Source organism: Vicugna pacos, chromosome 11 (genome assembly GCF_048564905.1).
Source record: "Vicugna pacos chromosome 11, VicPac4, whole genome shotgun sequence".
Classification (NCBI taxonomy): Eukaryota; Metazoa; Chordata; class Mammalia; order Artiodactyla; family Camelidae; genus Vicugna; species Vicugna pacos.
In genome coordinates, this window is record NC_132997.1 from 44,722,544 (window position 1) to 44,743,441 (window position 20,898).

The 20,898-nt window shown below is 56.0% G+C and overlaps 1 protein-coding gene across 4 annotated transcripts in view; it reads right to left on the minus strand.

Annotated features, from left to right (window-relative positions):
• ZMIZ1 (zinc finger MIZ-type containing 1) overlaps positions 1-20,898 on the minus strand; it is a 228,178-nt gene that overhangs the window by 125,834 nt on the left and 81,446 nt on the right. For 3 of the 4 annotated variants that reach the window (XM_072971228.1, XM_072971229.1, XM_072971226.1), the window contains one exon: positions 14,376-14,456. The gene's annotated coding sequence lies outside the window, so the exon portion shown is untranslated. The remainder of the gene's footprint in view (positions 1-14,375; positions 14,457-20,898) is intronic. The other variant, XM_072971227.1, reaches the window with a different exon arrangement.

A 20,898-nucleotide genomic window follows, 5' to 3' on the forward strand; every position in this document is an offset into this window, starting at 1 on the left:
ACAGGCCCAGAGTCACGTGCAAATCAGAGCCACTTGGGTTCTCCAGCCTGGGGTCCCAGCAAGGCCACCTTCACCATGAACTGCAGGTTGGCTCCGAGTCCCACCACATCACCCCCAGCCAAGCCGGGGCCATGCAGACCTGTGTAGGGGGCTACAGCCCTGGCCCTCCTCTGGGCCCCTCCACGGGGCCATTAAGAATCACGTTTTCAACAAACACTGAGTGACCCTGAAAACTGCTCATGACATTTTAGGTCCAAAAGAGAAGGAAAGAGAATTACAAAGTGACCAGAGAGAAATACATCAGGATGTTGACCAGGATGACCTCTGGTTGGTAGGATGATGGGCAGGTTTTATTTTTCTCCTTTGAACTTTTCTGTGACTTCCAGACTTTTATGCAACAAGCACACATTCATTTTACAATAAGGAGAAAAAAAACTTTATAGAGATTAAAATAAATAAGCCACCTTCCACTAAATGCTACTTGTACCACATTCTCCATTTATAGGACGTCAAAGAAACTCTTGCTGGATTTAGGTAGTAGCTTTGCATAGGCACGTGTGCCCACCCATGAGAGCCTCCCATGTGAAGTCACTTCAGGCAGGAAGGAGGGGACAAGGGACGCTCTCATTTTGCTGTGTGACTCTGTGGGAGTCTATACCTCTCTGTGCATTGGCGTTCTCCTCTTGCCCCACTCACCTCAAAAGATGGTGCTGTGGACTACTGGGCCTGGGCATGCTTGAACTAAACTCAAAGGCTTCATAAATTAGGGGCAAAAGGCTTCTCCAATCAGAGGGGCACTGTCTGGGGCAGAGGGGGCGGCTGAGGTGCCTCCAAAGACTGGGCAGGCCAGTGCAGGGTGGAGGAGCTGGCTGAGCAGAGCCAGGAGGCAAGGGGCCAGCTTTCATCCCCTGTTTACAGTGGAAACACAGACTTGAAAAGGTTTCACTTTTCCACTGTTTTTGTGGCGATGCTGTGGGGAGCAGGGCTTCCTGAGAGTGAGGCCAGCTTTCCAAGGCCACACCGAGTCCAGCCCCGCGCTGGCCTCCGACAGGAAACATCATGTTTTCAATTTACGGGTCCCTGCCAGGCGCTGTGCGAGCAGGCCCGCGCTCCACCAGTCAGCCATGCGGGGAAAGCGATTCCGCCCCAGCGCCGTTAGGAGCCCTCGGCAGGCCCAGCTGAGCTCCAGGACCGCAGGGGGACTTCCAGGGATCCCCGAGAGCCATTGTTCTGGGACAGCTCTGGCCACGGACACTTGGCAGTTTTTGTGGTTTTAGCAGCTGATGCACCCGGTGATTCCACCCCGCAAACTCCAACCCCTGGCCTTCTGGCTCCCACATCAGCTAGTCCACTCCCTTGCTGACAGATGGGGAAACTGAGGCCCACAGAGAGAAGAGGCTTCCCAATGCCACCAGATTGTTCGTGAAGAAAGAATGACCTTAACCCGGACTGGCAGGTCCCCAACTGAGTCCCATGGCGAAGTGGGACTGACTGTCCTGCACCCGCCATGTCCCCCCACAACGGTGATGACAGTTGACCTCCACTGCATACCTATGAGCCAGGCACTGAGACCACATTTAAGCCACAGAGCACTCCCATGAGCTGTCTGACCTTCCAATCTCACAGATGAGGAAACACACCCAGAGAGGTTTAGAAACCTCTCTTCGGTCACGTGGCTGATGACACGGAGCTGGGGGTCTGAGTACACGGCAAAGCTGGCCTCCCCACCCCTTCTCACTGCTGCTCTCAGCTCTCTTCCTTGGTGTTTGGAGCTGCCCTTGCCCAGGCTGGCATAAGCTTCCCTTCCGCGCAGGTCCAGCCAGTCCCTCCCATCTCCAGGTGCTTCTGGAACTTCCAGGAAACTGAGCAATGCCAGCGGCAGGGGTGTTCGATCATTCAGCCAGTATGCAATGAATGCTGTGGGTAACACTGACGGGCTGTGACCGGGCATACAGGAGGGCCTCAGGGCTGACACCCCACCTATCTGCTGCTCAAATGGGGAAGGAGACTGTGGGGAAAGCCTGGGGGCTCTAATGACCTCGACTTCTGTCTCTCGCTGCTAGCTGTCAGGCCGTGAGGGCACGGTCCTGGTCCCTTGCTCACTGAGGTCTCCCAAACACTTAGCAGGGTGCTAGGACACAGCAGCAGGACTGACTGAAGGGTGGTGGTCTGCAGGCTCTGCTCACATAGTGGGTTTGGAGCGGCCTGGAAACTCTGCCTGTGAGCCACAGATTTATGACATTTTTAGGGGAAGAGGAGACACATCCCTGCCCAAGGGCCCCATCCCATCACCCCGTTGTGATTCTCACCCAGCCCCATCTGCACAGCACCCTCTCTGTGCCCCGTCTCTCACCTTCTGGGACTTGCACTAGACAAAAGACACATTTTCAGGGATCCTAATCCCATGTTTGTTTTTTCACAAACTGTCTCCTCCCTGCTTCTTTCCATCCAGGGCATCCCTATTCCCAGATGAGAGCCACTTTCCAGGTGGTTGATGGCCAGGCTCGCACCGGCTCCCAGGAGTCATGCAAGCCGGGCCAGGGAGGCCCACTGTAGACACGGCCACAGAGCCTTCTGGGCATGGAGAACACCAGGCTACTGGGGTACTCGGGCTGCAGCTCCAGGCTGTGCTCCTGCTGGCCGGCCCATGGGGAGCCAGGCTGTGCCCTCTGGAGCAGGGAGGAGAAGGGTGTGTGTGTGTGTATGTGTGTGTGTGTACAGGGAGTGGGAGGGACACACGTATACAGGCTTACACACATGCACGCACATCTAGAGAGGGAAATGAGAGGTTGAGAGAAAAAAACCAGTAAGAAAGAGGACACAAGTTAGGGAGGCACTGAGGGACAAAACAGTGCTGAGACAGAGTCAGAAAAAGGCCCAGAGACAGAGCGCATCTGTGGAAGGGGCGCCCCCTGGAGTTGTGCAGCACAGCTGCCCTGGGCAGGACAAACACAAGCAAGGAGACAGACCAAATGGGTGCATGAGAGATCCAGAGAGTGAGAGGGTGAGCGTGAGAGGGAGGGCCACAAATACAGGCTGATGAAGCAACCAGGGGGTACAAAGGTGGCAGTGGGACAAACAGACAGACAGAATACTGCAGATGCAGCAGCTCCAAGCCCTGGCAGACTCTTCTGGTAAGACTTGCTGCTACCAGCAGTCTCCTTCCCTGTCCAGATGCTGTAAGGCTGGTGTCCAGGAACTGAGAGAGATGGGCAGCTGAACCCCAAGAAGTCCTGCTGTGTCCCGAGGTCCCCCCGGCTCTGTGCCTCCAAGGCCTAGTGAGGTGCCCCAGGTGATGAAGAGGAAGAGCCTCTGGGAGGTCAGGTGACCTGACCTTACACAGCTCAGGACCTGAAGATTTAAAGATACCTGTCTGTCAGAGATGAAACTGACATGCCTCCAGGAAGCCCCTTTGATCTTCCTGGTTAGGTGGGGGTGCTTTGCCACCATGATGCCCAGAGTGGGAGCTCTGTGCCTGGGTCTGGCTGAGGACTCAGGCTTGAAAGTCAAATGGAGCTGGGTTCAAATTCTGGCCCCAGCTCCCAGTGGCTGCATACAGTGGGTGTGCTATTAAACTTCTGTTTCACAGTTCACTTATTCGCAAAACAGGCTCTATGAAGATTAAATTAGATACTGCATATAAAGTCCATGGGGTGAGTGCTAATTAACACAACTGCCGTTAAGACCCCTCCCTACCCACATACACATACACAGAAGGCATCATGATTAACAGCAAGGACCGGGTCTTAAATCCTGACTGAGTGACCCTGGGCAAGTCATTTTGCTGTTTGCTGATTGGGGTCTATTCTTAAATTCTTCCTTTATTACTCTCCAGGAGATCCCTCTCTAGCCTCTAAAAAAGGAGCAGGTTGTCTTTGGGGCCTGAGGGATTTGCTGGCTGCCCTCTGACCCTTTTTGTCCTTTTCTGCACTCACAACCACCAAGCTCCTGCCACCTCCCAGAAATTCCACAGCCCAGGTACTCTTTGGTGAAGCCAAGCTGGCCCGGCGCATCAGCCCTCAGCGGAGGGGTCCTGGTGTCTCCGGTCAGCTCATTCTTGGTGTAGAGGTGGCAGATTTGGAAAAATCATATTGCACTGAGATTAAACGCCTTTAATTCCTGTTGAGTCTCCCATCTGACTTGCTGGCTTCCCCTCCAGGCTGGCCCCATGGTCATTACCATCTAAACACCTGAATTATCAAACTGCTGGGCACCAAAGGCTGGCAGATAATTTATTTCCGTTACAAAAGACTGATTTGGGGGAAGGGCCTATTCTCTCACCGCTGGGCGTTCATCTTCCCACGGAGCTGGGAAGGCTCTGGAAGGACCTGAGCAGAGATGGATAATGGGAGACTTCAAACGATTTTTCAGAGGGTTTGTGTCCTGTGATGGGCAAGCGTTTTCCTCCTGTCCCAGATGCTCCCGGACAGCTGGGCCTGTCTGGGGCGTGCACTGAACACTGTGTACAAGTGTGTCCCAGGGACGCTGTCACTGCTCTGCAGCTGGGCCCTGCATGTCTTCACTTATCGTGTCCCCGCTTAGTCAGTTTCCACATCGAGCTACCCTGGGTTCTGAGGAATTATGCTGGGCCACTCTTGGCTCTGCTCCCTGTCCCCAGGACTTGCTCCCATCTCTTTGGCCCTGTTGCTTCCTGATCTGGGTTCTCAGTCACTCAGCAGATACCTGAGTGTGTGTCATGTAGCCTCCATTCCATTGGCATTTATTGAGCATTTACTATGTGCTGTTCATTCCCACAACACTCGAAGGCTAGTTACTCTGTGCTGTTCATCCACTTAATATGTACGTGGCCTACAGTGCACCAGGCCTGAGAGCATGGCTGCCTCAGTAGCACAGCCACAGCCTCACTCCATCCTCCTTGTGGCAGGAGACAGCCTGGGTGTGTGCCCGCTGGTGCTCTGGTACAAATGCCACCACCCAACCACCCCCCTACTCTCCAACTGTGCACACACAAGCACGTTCACACACAGGCATCTATCTAGGGTCTGGGTTTGGACCACATCTGACCTAAGACTGTGGCTTCTCCTGTCTCATCCCAGCCCGACTTGAAATCCTTTGAGTGTCAATTGGCTCCAATCAGCCTCCTCTAGGAAGCCTTCCGTAACCCTCACTGCAAAAACTCTCCTTCCTTGATTTTAACACCTCCCTGGCCCCAGGGACACTGGGCATCACTCATTCTCTCCCCTGCACGTGAGTCTTCGCCTAGACTGTGTGCCATCTGAGGGTTGGCATGGGGCCTTCTGCTTCCTTGTCTCCCCAGCAGCTAAGCACAGACCCACACAAACAGTAGCTACTTACTAAATACTACTGCCTTACTGACTGCAGATGGAGAGTGTGGGGAGGACCAGCTTGTGCAAAGGCCTGGTCTCAGGCACCAGTGTGAACTGAGGACCTGGTTGGGCTCCCAGCCCAGGAGGAGACAGAGCCACCAGCCCCATCCCACACCAGGGCAGGCCATGCAAGCAGGATGCCAGTGGCCAGAGGAGTGCAGCCCAGACCCTGAGCCCCAGGCCCTGACATCATCCCAGATTGGGGATGGGGTGGGTGAAGGCCCTAGTGGGAATTACTCCTCCTCTGCCATCTGTCTCAGAACATCAAACGAGGGCTCATCAGGCTTTTTCACCTCTGCTTATTAACTCGCCTGAGCACCAGCGAGTGGAAAATGGGAGGGAACCAGGGAGTGAGAGCCTTGTCATTTCTGGAGCACATTGCCCTCTGCGTGGATATTCCTGGAAACCTTCCATGGGGTGTCCTTGGCTGGGGCGGGAAGACTCAGGGCAGGGCAGGGGCTGTTAATTTAGGCTGGCAGTGTGGGTCAAAGAGGGCCCAGTGTTCAGGAGCAGCTGGCCCCTCAGTCCCTGTCCTAAGACGGCCTCCATCTCTTCCCAGGAGCTGCAGAGGCTGGCTGAGGACTCAAGCCTGGCAGGCCTACCCATCCCAGATGGACTGTCCAAGGTGAGGGGTGGCGGGCAGCCTGGCCTGGCCCAGATACCAGACCATAAGCTGAGGCCTGGTTCCAGGCCTGCTCCACACTTCTCCATGGGGAACCTGGCCAGCTTCCACCCTGGGCCTCAGTTTCCCCATCTATAAAAAGAAGGGGCTCCTCGGGGCCACCCTCTAGTTCTGCCACTCCAGGTTCCTCTGCGGGTTAACTAATAAAGCTCCAAGGTCCCTCGAGGGAGCCATACGACCCCACTCACCCTGCCTCCCTCGGCCAGCCTAGGTTAGCTGTCCAGCGCAGCTTGCCGAAGAGATCTCAGCTCTGAGCAGGCTCAGCAGATGCCTACTGATCTAAGGCCTCCGGGAAGGCCCAAGGGAATCGCCACTAAATGGCATGTCATGCCCAGGGAACAGCTTTTCTGTCCCAAGGGCTCTGGGGCTGGCAAGCGGCTGCTGACCTAAACACTCTGTGGCCAGAGGGAATGGAGTTGAAACCCAGAGATCTGACTCAGGGAGCCTGGCAGACAGAACACCAGGGAATGTCCTTCTGATTATCATAGTGTTTTTTTTTTTTCCCCTCCGAGTGTTTATGTTTCATTTTTCCTTTTTTTTTTTTTGGAAGGGGGAGGTAATTAGATTTGTCTATTTATTTTCAGAGGATTGAACCCAGCACCTCAGGCAGGCTAGGCAAGCGTTCTACCACTTGAGCTATACCCTTCCCGCTATCATGGTGTTTTAAGAGCAGGAAGAGCCCTTTCAAATTATTTAAACCCATGGCTCATTCATGAGAAAACAGCCACATAGCCAGAGAGAGAGACAGGGCTTGCCTAAGTTCCCCCAGTGGGGCTGTGATGCTGTCCACGGCCCTACCTCATGGCTCTCCCTTTTGCTGGCACCAGTGTGTCCCAGATTGGCCTGATCACAGGGGTTATATGAAGCATCAATTAAAAACTCAGAGCCCTAGGTCCATGTTTGACCCATGGAGTCAGACTCCAGGACAGGGGCCTACGAATAGGCATTTAAACAAGTGCCCCAGGTGGCCTGTGTGGGCACTTTGGGGAAGTGTCATCCTGACAGTTCCCAATGGAGAGCTGCAGAGAGAACCTGGAAGGCCAGTATCCCTAGAAGAGGGAAGTACCCGGGTACCAGACCTAACAGATGTCAACCTCAAGCAGATGCTCCAGTGCTGAGGGGCGGGAGGTGTCTCTCTGAGGGCATCTGTCTGCCGACAACTTGGGCGCCATGAAGCCACTGCTGCATTCCAGCTCCACAGCACCCTTTGCAGGTGGGTGGGCTTCTCCCCACTTACACATGAGAAAACAGAAAGTACCAGAGACGAAGTAATTTGTCCACGCTCACTCAGTGGATAGGTGGGAGAGCAGGGATTTGAGCCCAGCACTGTCTGTCCCTGAAGCGTGTGTCACCCTGTATCCTTTACCATGCTGAAATTGACACGGGTGGACTCTTGGGTGGTGAGCTCGCCAGCAGCAGAGGTGTGCAAGGAGCTGCTAAAGAGCCCTGGCAGGCACGGGATGATCTTGATCAACCCTCCTGGAGCTGTGAATGGGGAGAAGCTAAGCTGGCTAAAGGATGCAAGGCTGTTCATTGTGCTTCATCAATACGTAAAGAAAAACAGTCCAGATTATTCACAAGTTCTAGTTCATCAAGGTTCTCCTGGCTCAGTCTTTGGAGCTGCAGGGCAAGGGTTGCCTGAGAGCCTCGGCTGAGGGCGTTTGCTGGGGGTGGAGATGGCAGAGGGGTGCAGGGGGTTGGCTCCCCAGGCGGTGACAAGAGTGGGGCAGGGGTGGCAGGGGTGGGGAGTCCGGGTGAGGGCAGGGCTGAGGGATCTCACTAGGGGCCACCCAATGAGGGCTGTCACATACTAGACTGTCCACCGACCCAAGTGTGGCCCAGACTGAGGGGGCACTGCAGGAGCATTCCATGGAGGTTATGAAGCAGAGATGCTCCCACGGATGCTCTGAAAGAGGCCCCCAAAGATGTCTCAGGGAAGCAGCGGAGGGTCCTAAACAGCTGTGAGGCAAGATGTGCTGCTTCCCAAACCGGAACTGAAGAAGGTTGAGAAGCACTTAACAGGAGAGACAGATGTGAGGGAAAAGCTTCCACACACCCCCCTGCTCTCCATTAACCAGGGTGGGGGGCGGGGGCTGGTGCTCCTTAGTCAGTTCTCAGCGGGGCGTATGTGGTCCCCATAACCCGGGGGCTCTGGAAGTTTCCCTGAGCACTGTTCACCCAGCAGCCATGGCAGACCGACACCTATGGGACCACGCTGAGGATACCCCTCCTTCCTCTGCCTGCACCGGCCACAGCCCAGATCTGACACATCTGACAGGTAGGCCCGATGCTCAAGGAGCCAGGGCTGAAAGGGCAAATGTGCGCCATGCAGGGCATGACACTGTTTCTCACAACCTGCGCACAGCCTCAGAGTCCTGAACACAGCCCGCCCAGCACGTTAAAAACTAGCGTGCCGGAGAAAATCCTTCGCCACCCCTGGGGGAAGCCGAGGGCACGCTGGCCGGGTGCCTGCTGGCTCCCTGCTGCCGTTCAGCGTGTGCGTACCAGGACCCGTGCAGGGTACACAGTTCAGAGTTGCCCTGAGCCTCCCAGGGGTGCACACGCCAGCAGGAAGAGGGCAGGCGGCTGGGTGGAGGAGCAGAGACCAGGACAGGCCAGGGGTGCGTGGGGCTGAGGAGGGGATGGATGGGCCTCGTGGGGCGAGCTCAGCGCACACAACCTCCACAGCGTCTCCGAGGGGGCTCTTGGGCAGGGAACCCACGGAGGGAATGTGAGCCCAGCACCTGAACTCCTGACCTCCCACCACCATGCCTGAGCGGAGGCAAACAAGAGTGACTGTCAACGAAACGCACAGCAAAGTGCAGCCGGTGGTGCTGCAGGTGACAAAGGGGAAAATCATTGTTGGAGGGCGGGGGCCTCTGGAGGGGCTGTTCAGCTGCCAGTCTGCTCCTGAGAAGCACCTCATCTCTGGAGGCCCCTCCAGGCGGGCAGGGGCAGGGCCAGGCTCCAAGGAGACAATTCCTTTCTCCCGGCTCCTGCTCCATCCCTGCCCCAGGCATCTCCCCACCCTGAGGGAAACTTCTGGGTTCATGGGGACACACGCGTTGGTCACCTCTGCAATTCAGAATGTGTCCTGGATGATGCAGGAGTGGGTAGAGGACGGGGCACCCTTCTTTCCTGGGAGGGGCCAGGAGCTCCAACCCCCAACCCCATGTTCTAGGCTGTGTGCTCGAGCCAGGAAGCTGGGGGTGATGGGGGCAGGACTGGCCCCTATGTGGCACAGCCTGTGAGAGCTGCCCGGCCTGGGACTGTGTGGGGATCAGTAAGGAAGCCCTGAGAGCACTGGCATCCTCTGTGCGGGGAATGGAACCCTCCACATCATCTCCCCTCTATTCTTACTGAGCTTTGGTGGCCTGGGTACTCGCCACAGGCCCGCTGGCCTTGATACACCTTTCCAACCAGCACAGTGTGCCCGTTTCTTTATTCTGAACAGCAGGATGGCAGCAGCCTTGCCTACAGAGAGCACATTCGCTCTGCCAACTTTCATCTGCAAGGCTGCCTTCCCCAGCCTCAGTCTCCCCCTCTGCAAATGAGGAAACCGGGCCTGCCAAGGCTGCGCAGTCCCATGCGACAGCCAAGAAGCACACGTGGCAACTAAACACCGGAGCCTGCGATATGGTGTCCGTGTTTGACACACAGCAGGTTTCGCAGGCTTCAGTAGGAGAAAAGACTGTAAAACATCCAGTGTGTTATCATTCCAACACGTGATGAATACAAAATAAAAGATGATGTGGCGGGCAGTCTGCTGAGCACTCTGAAGGGCATCAGAGCGTGCAGGAGAGGGTTTTGGATTTAGGAGTTCAGGGAAGAAACGACGAGAGCCTCAGAGGCATGGAAGTCATGGGGACCGGAGGGGGATGAGGCTGTGTCCAACCTCGAGGAGGAAGCACGGCTTGAGGAAGCTCCAGAAGGTTTGAGCCATGTGGCCACAGGGCAGAGGGCTTCTGAGGCAGGAGGGGGTGCAGGAGAAAGCAGCAGCAGTGGGGACGTGTGACAACGATGGCGAGGGGGTGGCGTGGTGGGGCTGCGGCTCAGAACACCAGCAGATGACCAGTGCGTGATGTGGCCATGAAGGAGGCTGGGGCCAGATGATGGCAGCCTCAAATGCCCTGCTGAGTAGGGTGGGCACACAGCAGGCACCTGCAGGAAGACTGGTTGGCCAGGGGTGGGGACTGAGGGAGCTCCCAAGGGCAGCCAGGTGAATGAGGGCGTCTGGCCACCAGGGTCCAAGGCCCACCTCACAGACCACCGAGACCCTCCAGGCCCACAGTTCTCTGGGAGCCCACCCTCTGGCTCTTTCTCCCCTTGGGAAAGGACAACTTATTTATTCATGAGCATACACCCGCTCCCACCAGGCAGCCAGCTCCAGGACACCTCACTTCTAATTATAGCAGGAATTTCATTAGCGCTGGAGGGAAACGCCTGGTTTCCAACCGCCTCTGGTAGTGGACGCAGGCCCCCTCTTGCCCCCCTGCTCGAGACTGTGGCCAGCAGCCCACACACCCAGGACAGCACAGAGGGGCAGCCATGGGGGCAGGTCTCTGAGCCGGGAGACCGGGCTCCATCCTGAGGGGCTGGCAGCAGATCTGTAGTGATGGGACGGTGCCCACCACACACAGTGCACACCTCCAAGTGGCTGGATTGTGGGGGTGCTTCCTTGGACATCTCCAAAAAGCAGGGGGGGGGAGGGAGTTGTGTGTTGCCAGAGTTGGGCAAACAGGGGAAAGGCGGCAGGCTGGGAGGTCTCAGTTCTAGGGAGTCCTGGGATGACGGAGGTGATGACACAGAGCCGAGAAGGAGGCAGAGTAGGGCTGCTGATGTGAGAAGAGAGGGCTGGGCAGGAGAGAGGCACCCGCACAGACAGAGCCAGACAGAAAGAGACAAAGACACGGAGGGGAAAGCAGACACACACACACACGCGCGCGCGCGCGCTGGGATTTGGAGACCAAGGTGAGAAGTAAAGAAACAACTAGGGCCAAGTTAGCCAGGCTGCTCAGAGGACTCCCCAGGCAGACCCACCTCCCCAGGGGGGCCCGGTTGGGAGGCACACTAGACTTTTCACATTAGACTCAGACTAGGCTGAGTCTAGAACAGGAGGCATGACCTCCAAGAGCTGTCTCTTTCCATGACCAAGGGCAGCTGCTGGGATGTCCAGCTGGGGAACAAGGTGTGCTTCCCTCCAGGGTCCCTCGGGAGCCCACCTTTCCCCCACTACTACCCCTCAGTCAGCTGCCATGGTCAGCAGGGTCCATCTGGCCAGTCTAAATGTGAGGCCGGAGCCAAGCCTCATGTATGGGGTTGGCCTGAGGTGCCAGCGTCTTGCCAGGAGCTGCACACGCAGGTGGGGGCACTCACACAGGCGTGAGCACGCTCCTTTCTTGCGCACTCACATATACACACTTCACGACCTTCTATACCAGCCTAGATAATCACACATATATCCTCACACTTGTTCATGGGCATGTACCAGCACTTGCGTGTGCACACTCACACCTGCACACTCTCCTTCCCTCCAGGGACCAGGCACTAAAGCACCGACAGCCCCCCTTCTCAGTGGCCTCCTCCAGCCTTCTCTGGGGGGCCTCTGGGAAGGAGTTCCAGAGGGGAGGCTGGCTGTGGTCCAGCCTCCCTAGTGTCCATCCTGGAGAACCTCATGCTTGCTCCCAAATTCAGGAATGCTCTGAGCACCTCAATCTGCTGCCTGGTGCCATGTGCAGACCCAGCCCCTACTTGCCTACTTTTTTAGTGACAAGGGACTCACTACCTCCCCAGAAAGCAGCTTAAATAAAAAAAAAAAAACAAACTCCATAAACAGCTCAGATTCTTGGAAAGTTGAACTTGAAGACATCAGAGAGACAGCATGGTTGCCACTGAGAGGCTAAAGCTCTGTTGTCCAAAGTCTGCCGGTCACGGCTGTCCTGTCATCATTTGTTTGGAAAGTGACAGAGTTGGCCCATCACCCTGGTTGTCCCTCCGATTTATAACAAAACCAGAGAACAATGTCCTGTCGCCAGTACCACCTTCTTGACTGATGGCAGCAAACTGGGATCCAAGAAAATTATTCATTCATTCACTGACTCACTCAACCGATAACATATCAACTGAGCAACCACCGTGTGCTGGGCATTAGGAAGTAGCAGTGAACAAATATGATCATTTAATATTCTTTTCTAGTCTGACCCTTGACCTTCACCCATTTTACAGGTAACAAAACTGAGTCCAGGGAGAGGCAGCGACTTGCTCAGAGCCACACAGGGAGCTGACAGTTAAGGGTAGAGCCTCACACATGCTGCTGCAGGCGCTGACCATCTGCCAGCCTCGGGAAGAAAGGGAGACTGCATGGCCGCCATCCCCACCCCCAGCTGTTTCTAGGACACCGGGGTATTGATTACCACTCTCGCCTCGGAGAGCTTTTCTTTTCTTTTCTTTTTTCCACCAAGGCTTTCTCTTCTGCCGTCTTTTTTTTTTTTTTCCGAAAGAATAAACTGCAAGTCGCTCCTATGATTAATTACCAGCTGCCTAATGCTCCTCCACTGGCAATTTCTGGAAATGGAATGAGTTACCTTCAAAAACACCCAAAAAGAGAACACACCATGAAGGAGAATTTCAAAGGTTACCTCACAAGTAGCAAGGGGTTTCCCCCAGATTTATCGAGCTGCCGGCAGGCCCTCCAGGGAGGGGCAGGCCACCAGCCTTTGGGGGCCACCTGCCGGCTCCTGAGGGCAGCCAGGCTTGGAGGGGTCTTTCCTGAGCACCTGCCTTGAGCCTGCCCCATGGCCCTGCCCGCGGTCTCTAAGGCATCGTGTGCTGCTTAATTCCAAGGTCCCTCTCCCGGTTCAAATCCCACTCCGCCACTTACAGCTCTGTGGGTTTCTTAACCACTCTGAGCCTCTGGAGAATGAGGCATTAAACACAGCTCCTCATGGGATTACTGTCAGGAGAAATATGTATTTAAGGAGCGCAGTGCCTGGTACACGGCCGACTCTCACCAAGCTGTAACAGTTATAAGGTTCCAGGCTTCTCAGCAACCTCGTAACAGCCCTCTCAGCAATGTTGGTATAATTACCCTCATTTTCAGATGAGAACTCTCACAGAAGTGAAAGGACTCGCCCAAGGTCACGCAGCTGACAGGGGGAAGCAAGGATTTCCTACAGCAGGAAGGGAGATCAAGGCCTGCTCCCTGCTTCCAGAACCCAGCAGAAGCACAGAGGGTCCCCAGCACTTGCCTGGCCTTGCGTCTGGGAACCTGGGAGCACTGGGGCCTGAGGAGAGATGCTGAGGGCAGCAGGCTCCCTTAGCTGGGCCCCAGGGTCTTGGGGCCAAGGGCTCTGGCCCAAGTCAGCATTTCTGTGAAGGCCTCTCCTCTCTGGGTTGGGAGCCACAGAGTAAAGAGGGATTAACAAGGTCACCCTCTGGCACAGGGCCAAGTGTCATTAACCCTGAAATGCCACTCTGTGATGAGACACACCGCTGTCCTGGCGGAGGCAAGCCAGGGTGGCTTATCTCAGGACCCTCAGGCTGTAGCTGCTCTCAGGAGCTCCCAGGGGGCCCAAGCCCCCTCATTAGGCTGGACGACCACTTCGGGTCCCTCCTGGCATTGGAGGGTCCTCAGGGAGGAGGGGATGGTGGGTACTGAGGTGTGTGAGATGACATAACCTGAGTGTTTACTGTGTACAAGGTGTGCCAGCGCACCTGTGGGGGTGGGAGCTATGATCCCAGTCCCTCTGTTATCGACAGGTAAACCGAGGCACAGAGAAACTGCACAAGGTCATGGTGGACCAGTGCAGGGCCAGGATCTGAACTCTGGTCAGTGCAGGCACTCTGACCCCATAGCCCAGAGACTTGTGAATGCTCGAGTGTACACCTCAGTGTGACTGTGGGAGAGAAGGGGGTGGGGCAGTCACAACACCCATCTCAGCCAGCAGGCCTCTCTGCTCACCCGGCCTCCTCCCTTGTGGCTGCCACGCTGCTCAGTGCACGAGGCCCACGTGCCATGGGGCTGTGTGGTACGGACAGGGCTGCTGTGCCAAGGCTGGAGGCACCAAGCCTGCCTCTCTCCCTGAGCGCATCCCCCCACTACCCCTGCCCTGGCAGCCACTCTAGAGAAAGGCCAGGCCCAAGAGGCCCCTGGGGGCCCTTTCGGGGGCTGATGAGGTTTCAGTGGGGGTGGGGCCAGGGATGCACCCAATCCTGCCCATGAGGGCCATGCCCCAGTCAAAGGCACAGTGTGCTGGGGCCAGCACCTGTCCCCCACTCAGGACACACCTGCTGCTTCCCCAGGCATTGGGCCCAAGCCACCCTCTCCAGCCCAGCTGCACACCTACCTCAGTGACCCGCGAATCACCAGCGTCTCACGTGCCGGTCAGCAGCTGGCGGCCCCTCTGCCTCACTCCAGTTCCATCCTGCTGTAACGAAAGGGGTGGTCAAGGGCCCTGGAACTGACCTGCTGTCACAGCCCCCCTGCCCACCTCCTGGCCGTCACTCACCGCCCCACCCCCAGCCAAATCAATCATCCCCACTTGACAGATGGGGAGTCTGAAAGTTGGAGAGGAAGAGGCGCATAATGCTGGGGGTTCCAACACAAGCAGGCCCCGACACCCCACATCTGCCAGTTCCTGGCTATGTGATTGTGCATAAGCTCCTGGCCTCTCCGGCTTTCAGTCTCCTCACCTGCCAAATGTCACCGCAGTGATCTCTCCCAGGGTTTCTGGGAGGATCTAAGGACAGACGGCGACAGAAGCACTCAACATTCATTCATTCACTCAAGAAACCTTCAGCAAATGCCCCGAGCTGTGAACAGGATAGTGGTCCCTGCCCTGTAGGAACTCTGATAATAGGGAAGGAATCAAACAACACATAATTAAAAGTGGTATCTGCCAGAAAGAATGAGTATAGGGGTTACACAGCATAGACTCGAGGTTTAGGTGTGGGGATGGTGTGTCTTAGTGGAAGTAAAGTTGAAGGATGAGTCAGAAAGAGGCAGGCTAAGATGCATGGAACAGTGTTCCAGGTACAGGGAACAGTATATGTGAAGACTCCAAGATAGAGAAAAAAGCCTGGCTCAGTGGAAGACTTGAGAGTTGGTGGTGTGGTGGGTGCAGTGAGGGAGGGAGCAAAGGAGGAGGCATGGGCACCCCAGTCTCCCTGCACCCTCCATGCAGTGGGGGGCATGCTTATCCTTACTGGGTGGGGTCCACCTGTCCAAGCTTCATAATCGGCCACCATGACTCCCCATTCTCTTCCCTCCCCATAGGCCCCCAGGAATCTAGGAGGACTAGGCCCAGGGGCCTGGCATGTGGGCTTCTCTGGAGTCCTGAGTCCTGAGTCCTGCCGCACGGTGGGAGCCACAGAGCCCCGAGTTTGAGTCCCAGATACAAAGGTCCTTGCTGGGTGGCTCTGGCAATCACCATTGCTCCCTGAGCCTGCATGCCCTCCTCTAACAAATGAGAAACCTGCCTGCAGGGCTGAGCACCTCTCAGAATGAGGTCTATGGCTACAGTGGGAGTGGGCGTGCTAAGTGTGGGCTCCCACACATGCCAGGGGGCTGGTGGAGGCCTCAAACCCAGGCCTCCCTCACTGTGCAGCAGGCAGGGGCTCCCAGGGAGTGAAGTGGGCACCTATGGCTTCAATAAGGGGCCTCAGAGCCTGGCATTTGAGAGGTGGGCTCAGTAATACAAATGATCTGGTTCACGTCCTGGTTTCTTCCTCTTACCAAGTGTGGCTTTGGGCAAGTTTTTTTTTTAGCACTTTATTTTATTTATTTATTTTTTAAGGGGGGAGATTAGGTATATTTATTTATTTAATTTGGGAGCGTAATTCGGTTTATTTATTATTTACTTATTTATTTAATGGAGAAATTTAATGGAGTTTATTTATTTATTTAAATGGAGGTACTGGGGATTGAACCCAGGACCTCATGCATGCTAAGCACTCGCTCTACCACTGAGCTATACCCTCCCCCAGGCAAGTTTCTTAACCCTCTCTGTGCCTCAGTTTTCTCACCCATGGGCGGAGTTACAGGGATGAGGAGGGGACCTTGCTTAGAGTTGTGAAGACTGCATAAGGTAACACACACAAGTGCCAGACCCGCGGCGAGCTTTCCCACCAAGTCAGCTGAGGCTAAATTACCTTGCAGGAGCTGGTGCTGGGCCCTATGGAGCACTGGGCCCCTAAGCCCCAAGCTCCCACAGCCAGGCCTGGCACCCCTACCCTACACGGGGAAGAGAATGTCTGTGCATCCCAACCCTTCAACTCTGGCTGTCCCCAAACTCTGCTCGCCATGGGAACACAAATGGCCCTTGTGTTGACTGATTCTTCTCCCATTCCACAGAGGAGGAAAGTGAGGCCCAGAAAGGGGCAGTACCTGCCTCCATCCTGGGGTCACACAGCAAGTCAGCGGCTGGGGCAGACCTGGAGTCAGCCTCCAGCTTCCCCACCACCCATAGTTCAGGCCTTTCCCAAAAGCAAGCTGGCTGCAGACCCGCTGACAAAGAGAAAATAATTATTTTGGCAAATGAGACAGAAGCCAGAGCCGGAAAGTCCTTGCTCACTCAGTGAGCAATGTCCAGGCCCCAAGGAATGATGCCCGCCCATCCTACCTCTCAGCGGTGCTCCAACTCATGGTGCAATGCATGCCTCTCTGCCCCCAGCCACCCTGGTGCTTTGGCATTGGGCTTGTGCAAAGGGGTAAACAGACCGGAGAGGGAAAGAGACCTGCTCAAGGTCACACAGCAAGGGCACTACACAGTGGGGACACCAGGATATGAACTCCAGCCCTGATTGGGGACTGACCCCCTTCCCCATGAGCTACATTGGATCCCTATCTGGGAAAGAGAGGACCCAGAGACTCGCCTTGACTGAGTCCACACCGGGGGTTATGCTTGGGGTACTTTTTTTTAGCTCACAGTGAAATGCTGTGAAGTTGAAACTAAACTGGCATCCCCAATTTACACACGAAGCCTAGGGAGGTTCTCTAGCTTCCTAAGGTCACACAGGCAATAAGGAACAGACAGTAAGAATACAGTTGGGACATAAGCAGCCCCACTCAGACTCTGCCCACTACCAGATGACAGCCAGGGAGCCCACACCCTGCCCAGCAGTCAGCACTGGGCAGCCAGGCTCCTCTGTCCTTGTGCTGGGCACCCCTCACGTGGGCTGCCTTGTCTGGGGTTGGGGTGGGGGAGCTCAGGCCCAGGTGGGGCTATGAACACAGAGGTGATACCGTCCACCCCTCCCCTTGGCCCCCTGGGTGCCCTTAGGTGAGCCTCACAGCCTGTAGGGGTTTGGTCACTTGGTGAGACCAGGGAGAGGTGTCCTTTGCCGGCTCCCAGCCTGACAAGACACAACCATGAAGAACACAGATCCATGCAGGTAAGTGTTACCTGCTCAAAAGGCACTCAGTGCCAGAGAGCAGTGCACAGCCTGAGAGCCAGGGCCAAGTGGGGTCTCCCCAAGGGATGGGTGCCCCACTGCCCGGGGTCGGTGTCTTCAACTCAGGACTCTCACTCCAGGATGGGCGGGGACAGAGGCCCTGACCACAGGGCAGCTTCTGGCTGCGAAGGTAGAAAGGGTGGAGCACAGACCACAGGCTGAAACGTGCCTCCACTCTCATCGTGTGCTTGGCGCTCCGGAGAGTGGGAATAGGCAGCCACTTTGTAGAGCAGGACACTGAGCTCCGAGGGAGGTTAGGGTTGCCAGGGGTGTCGCAGCTAGAAAGTGGCAAGGCTGGGTCTGAGACTTGGCAGAGGTCACGCAGGGGTTGGGGCTGTCCCAGGATCCAGATGGATTCTTCCCATCCCCTCCTCCCCTAGGGATCCCCCGGGAGGAAGGACCTGGGTATGGGCTTGGGTGGAGGCACTGGGCCAAGCTGACTGGGGCTGGGGCTGGCCCAGAGAGATGCAGGGCCGACTAGGGATTCCTAGAGGACAGAGGTGCCCATGCCACAAGGCATCCAGCATGTGGGGCACTGTGACGGTTCTGCAACCATGGCTCTAGGCCAGAGGCTAAGTGACTGGCTGTTCTCTAAGCCGCCAGGGGTTAGAAGCCCATGTTCTGGGTTTGAGCCCTGTCCTCAGTGATAAGGTCGAGGGCAAGGGTGGGTAGAGCTGGGTTTGAATCCTTGCTTTGCGCTTTAATGCTGGGTGACCTTGAGCACGTCACTTGGCATCTCTGAGCCCCCATCTTTCTAAACAGGGACTGATTGCCCCTCCAGCTACTCACTCACAAGGAGAGACTTCAGGATGAACCTGTAGAGCTTGACGTTGGCCAGAGCACCAACCTACCCACAGGCCGCTGGAACAATGGGTCGGACTGGCCCAATGTGGTCTGCAGGGCAGGAGACCACACCGATGGTGCTGCTGAGCCAAAGTTCAGGGCTCTTGCCACCTGCTGCTAATCACACAAAGCACCTCTCATGCCCTGGTGGCTGTGAGGGCTTAACCGGGCACAGGTATGTAGATCCAAGTGCCACACACAGGAAGGAACAGGTCAGTGAATGGTGACGTTAAAGTTTGGGAGAAGGGGTAATTACTCAAGGTCATGAGTGGCCAAGTGGGGACCAGAACACGGTTACGTGGGCAGCCACCCACACTGGGTCCAACCTGCTGTTCCACTGAATGAACTGATTGACCTGAACCGACTCCCGTGGGGCTGACCCTCATCACCTGAGCTGGACCGGGTGGCTCTTCCTACCCCCATTTTGTAGATGGGCCAACAGCTGTTGGTTCTGTGGGCCAGGGGCCCTGTCTCTGGCCTTGTACAGGGAGGGGGTCTCAGACCCAGCTCCCAGGCTCCCTGGGGAGACGTGGGCTCCTCTGCCTCAAAGACCCATCCAGAGAAGCATCCCCTTACACGACCCTGGGAGTAGGCCCCGCGTCCTCCCCTGGCGGCCAGTGCTGGCTCCAGGAGCAAGGCAAATATTTACCCTGATGGTTATCCAAACCGGCAGCCGCCCCGCCCCCCACATTCCTGGAATACATGTTCCCTGACCTCACCAAGCTGGGATGAGGGGTGGCAAGGGGAATCCAGACACAGGGAAGAGCCAGACCCAGGGTCCTGGACCTAGGTTCTGCCGGCCAGGAGGAAAAAGGGCAGCTACAAGTTGTCTCTCTAGCCACTCACACACTAGGGAGGCCTCAGGTTGATCTTTTAGAGCAGGACATTGGCCAGAGCACCGACCTACCCACAGGCCACTAGGGTAGCAGGTTGGATCACCTCTGTGTGGTGTGTTGGGCAGGGGGCTACATTAATTCCACCTCTGGGCTTGCAGTTCAGTGCTGTCACCAGGCCTCAGCTCCTTACACCTGCTGCCGATCACACACACACACACACACAAACACACACACACATGCCCACTGTGCTCAAGGAGTGAGTGATTCAGCCTGCCACAAACACGTCACATTCTTTGGCCTGCCAAGGCCCTTCCTCAACAAGCTCTGAAGCTCTCACTGCCTCATCCTTCCTCAGCACAATCCTATCACCAGGGAGCTGTAAGGTCCATTTTATAGATGAAGAAACAGCCCAGTAGACACCAGCGGTCAAGCAACTGAAAGTGATAGGACGTCGCTGTCTGACCCCAAACCACACATTCAACAGCTCTGCGGTCCCAGCTCTGCCCATTGGAACCGACTCCATCCTTCGATGCCCACAAGGACCACCTCCACCATGCTGCCTTCCCTGATAGTCTCCCCAAGGTGAGTGTTCCCTGCTGTGAATTCTAGACATCTGGATGGTGTTTCTTCCTTTCTCCTTGCATAATTAAAATTGGGTGCCCAGTTATCTCCAGCTGTGGGACCCTTGTTGTCCTCACTCCAGGCACAGCGGGGTAGAGCCCAGAGGCTCCTGAAGTCCTGAGGAGACCTGAAATCCTGAGTCTTTTCACCAAAGAACAATAGCTGCAGTTGGTTTCAAGGAACGGATAAGAAAGTAGACCTAGGAAGCTGGTTGTCTGGGGTCCAGGGGAACTCCTGGCCAGGGCTGCCTGAGAATGACGAACTATCCTTAGCTCAAGTGAAGTCTGCCTTCACCTCCTCCGAGAAGGTTTCGAGCTGTTCTGACAGCCTGCTGACACCCAGGCCCAGCGAAGCCCAGCGCGTCTGGCCCAACTCTGCTCTGCAGACCCTCGCTGAGTGCCCCTCGGCTTCCCACCTCTCCTCTCCTGCATGGAATCTTCACAAGCGACGGGGGCAGGGCAGGCCGGCAGGTTCTGCTGAATGTAGTGTAGGTTTGGCGAGTCTGCTGTTGCGTCCTCAGGAATGCCTCCATGTGGGAAGAGCTCCCGTGGCCAGGAGACCACCCGGCGCAAGCCCAGGGCCGCACCCCAGCAACGTGCGGATGCAAAGAGGGTGCTGGGGCAAGGCAGGGACTCCCAGAGCCTCTCCACACACCTCATATCTCTGAGACTTGGGTTTCTCATTTGGAAAATACATATGGGCTACAAACGGACTCCTAGGTATGGTTCCTTCCTGTGTTCATTCATTCCATCCATCCACCTATTCACTCATTTCCTTCTCTCAGCAACTAACACTGCCTCTACTTGCCAGAGGAGAAAGAGAAGGAGAAGAGAAAAGAATAGGGGTGGGTGGATGGATGGGAAGAGAAAGAAAGGGTCTAAGGCCAACATCACCAGCCTGACTGCAGGGGTGTTCACACACTGTCTAATGCAAGGTGGGCAAGACTCAGAGTAATTCTAGGACAGAGTTCTAGAGGGAGTGCCCAGCTCAGCCTGGCAACCAAATGGGGGTTTGCGGCATCATCCTCTTGGGCTGTCTCTCAGGCAGGAGGGCACTCCTCCCGGGCAAAGGCCCAGAGGCTTGTCAGGAGAAAAGCCCCAGACTGAAGAGAGAATGA